The sequence below is a fragment of the Arabidopsis lyrata genome (genome assembly GCF_000004255.2).
Source record: "Arabidopsis lyrata subsp. lyrata unplaced genomic scaffold ARALYscaffold_474, whole genome shotgun sequence".
Lineage (NCBI taxonomy): Eukaryota > Viridiplantae > Streptophyta > Magnoliopsida > Brassicales > Brassicaceae > Arabidopsis > Arabidopsis lyrata.
In genome coordinates, this window is record NW_003302232.1 from 2,436 (window position 1) to 6,039 (window position 3,604).

General features: G+C 27.7%; 1 long non-coding RNA gene and 1 pseudogene across 1 annotated transcript; one reads left to right on the forward strand and one right to left on the reverse strand.

Moving 5' to 3' along the window:
• Positions 1-1,510: 1,510 nt before the first annotated feature.
• On the reverse strand, positions 1,511-2,160 carry LOC110230610. The gene is made up of 2 exons (XR_002333726.1): positions 1,933-2,160; positions 1,511-1,677 (listed from the first exon to the last, which is right to left on the reverse strand). It is a non-coding gene; the product is annotated as an uncharacterized LOC110230610 (long non-coding RNA).
• Positions 2,161-2,550: 390 nt separating this feature from the next.
• LOC9298516 lies at positions 2,551-3,157 on the forward strand (annotated as a pseudogene).
• Positions 3,158-3,604: the final 447 nt, after the last annotated feature.

Sequence of the window (3,604 nt, forward strand, 5' to 3'; positions counted from 1 at the left end):
AAACTCAAAAACAATTAATATACATTCTTTATCTTTAGTCTTTAATTCAATAACCTTATATCAAGACCTCATAAAAATAACAAAAACCTTTTCACGGAGATTTTTAAATCGACTTTCAATGTGAAAACGAAAATTTGAAGGGGTGAGAAAAATTTGAATATGATATAGATTAAATCCTTTGATTTTATAAATATTCATAGCAAACATATGCATTTCATTTTCCAATGGATCTGTTAGATCACATGTATTTTAATTAGTGTCAAATCATATCTAATGATTAGTGATAAAAACTAGTTAGATATTTATATAAGCACCTTTACCATTCACCTTGAATCTTTTGTTAATTTATAAATTTAAACCAATTGATTAGATTCTACGTAGTAGTATATAATCTTAACATATCGTAACAATGAGATTCTAATTATCATGTATCTTTTGATATGTTAGGATTCAATTGTTTTCAAAAGATCGATGTTTCACCATTTTGGGTTATTTGTTTCTATAATTTTTTTACTGATATGCAATTTTAACTGATATGTTTTTAAATATACTGTTATATAATAGCTATTGTTTAGTTATAATAGTTGATTCTTTAACATTTACTCCCTTTGTTCCTAGATATTTGATGTTTTGGGTTTTTTTTCTTGTTCCACAAAGATTGATGTTTTGTAATAGCATCATTACTATTTTTATTTGTGACCAATAGAGAAAAGAGAGAAATAAAATTAATATTATTAAACTAATAATAAAAAAATATAAAAATATAAAAATGATTTTTTCTTAATTAGTGTGTAAAACTCAAAACATCACTCTTCTAGGAATATAGGGAGTATCTATTAACAAAACTATATATGATATTCTAAATTTAATTATTTGCTATTGTAGATCTCATATCAGCATATAAAAACTTTGAAAACCTTCGAATAAGTTGTATGTCGAATAAACTTTTACTAACATTTATTAGTTATTTTGATTAAATGTATTGTGAGGAAAATGATTTTTTATATAAATAAAATAATAGTTTTCAAATACAATATGAGTTAGGCTTTTAAAATTTTAATAATTAATTATTTTTATAATTATAAATAGTTAGTCCATTTAATTTATTTGGCTTAAAACTATATATGTCAATTTGAACCTCATACTCATTATTAATTTGGTTTAGAATATCGAAATAAGTTAAAATTAATCATCTGTTTCTTATATTGAATTGGATATCAGTACTTGTCTTTAGTTTTTTTTTGTTATATTTGAAACGTTGATAGAAACCATTAACTTTAAGTTTTGTAGTCTTTTTTTTTGGGAGAACAACTTGTGTCCCCCCATGAAGTTTCATATAGTACCATAACAACACAGATTTCGGGTCTCGTCTCCAATCCACACAAAACGAAAGATAAACTCCAGTTTCCCCCTAAATTGAAAGTTCGAGACCTCAGTCTCCATAAATTCAAATTCCGTGGTTTATCATTGGTTTACTATGCAAAACCCGATGCCAAACCAAAACCCAAAATAATAAACCGATTTGTAACCAAACCAAACGGAATGTTATTGTTTAATAATATGATCTAAACCTTCTAATGGACTCGGAATGTTTCAATAATAACTAAAAAAAAAATTAAAAAGAAATACACCTCCTTTCGTCTTCTTCCTTTTTCCCTTTCCAATGCCAGATTTTTTCTAAAAAATTTAAGAACAATAAACAAATTAATAAATTTGTAAAATCTTCTCCATGTGAATTGATGTTAATCAAACCCAGATTTCGAATTGATGTTAAATGTGAATTTCGCAAATTCAAATCAAACTCAAAATCAATTTTTTTCTTAATTAACATCAATTCACATGAGAAACAACTTTCAGATTTGGAATTGATGTTAAACTGAAATCAAATTTCGCAAACAGTCTCAGTCTCAATTAAAATCAGTTCACATTTACCATTGAAAGCTCAAGTAGTTGGATCAATCAGTGCCGCTGATCACTCTCCCTAACAACACCGCAACAAATCCCAACCATTAGATCTCAAACACCATCACCAAAAAACCTTTCCTCCAATTACAGATCAAATCAAACGAACTCTTCGATTTGAGGCTTCAACAAGAGAGATATTCGAATCCATCAATTTGGGGATTTTTTGATTTTAGGGTTCTAAGGTTCAATTTGGGGATTATCCGGGTTTAAGGGTCTAATAATCGGGTTGGTTTCTGGGTAAATCCGGTTTAATCTCGATGTTAAGCGGTTAATAGTGTTTCCGGCACAGTAAACCAATGATAAACCACAAAATTTGAATTATGAAAACTGACGTCTCCAACTTTCAATTTAGGGAGAAACTGGAGTTTAACTTTCGTTTTGTGTGAACTGGAGACGAGACCCGAAATCTATGTTGTTATGGTATTATATGAAACTTCGTGGGGGGACACAGGTCGTTCTCCCCTTTTTTTTTGTCAAAATTTTTAATTGCCATTAAATATTACGCTAAGTTTATAGTTTTTTTGATAGTTACGTTATAATTTCAATGACCTATATATAGGTTAGATAATTTCATATTTCAAATAACAGATACAAATCATTGTTTCTTACATTTGTTTTTCATAAAATAAGAATAATTCTTGTACATTTCAAGCGTAAGTAGATATGTCTAAATTTAGCTCTCAAATTACTACGCTATTCATCGTTGTAGCTTTGGTGTGTGTGTTTGTTCCGGTTTTCTCAGTCGAAGAAGCTGAAGCAAAATCATTATGGAATACTTGTCTTGTAAAAATCACTCCTAAGTGTGCGTTGGATATAATCGGTGTTGTCTTTGAAAATGGAACCATCTCTGATCCTTGTTGCAACGATCTCGTCAAATAAGGGAAAGTGTGTCACGATATGCTTATTAAATATATTGCAGATAAACCCATGTTCATTGCCCACGAAACAGAATACTTGAAGAAGAGTGCTGACTTGTGGAATCATTGTGTCTCAATCTCGAAAAGTGCTTGAAATATGTATTGCTTGTACTATTTTTACCGAATAAATTGATATTTCTCTGTTGTTAGATTTCGATTACCACAAACATTTATATTTTCACTTTACTACAATATTCACTAAAGGGAATTCTCTCTGAAAAAGACAAACTTAAATTTATTATTTTCTATTTGAACTTTAAAACAAACTTTTCTATTAAGAATCGAATAATAATTTAAAATTTAAAATATTAAGAGTAGCACTAAATATTATTGAGTAAATTTTAATTTTTGTATTTGTTTTTTAGAGTAATATGTTTTTGATAATTCAAAAAGCGTTTACCATTTTTTCCTCAAAGCATTTATAGAACATAATTTTTATAAACTCAAAAACAATTAATATACATTCTTTATCTTTAGTCTTTAATTCAATAACCTTATATCAAGACCTCATAAAAATAACAAAAACCTTTTCACGGAGATTTTTAATTCGACTTTCAATGTGAAAATGAAAACTTGAAGGGGTGAGAAAAATTTGAATATGATATAGATTAAATCCTTTGATTTTATAAATATTCATTGCAAAAATATGCATTTCCCAATGGATCTGTTAGTTCACATGTATTTTAATTAGTGTTAAATCATATCTAATGATTAGTGATAAA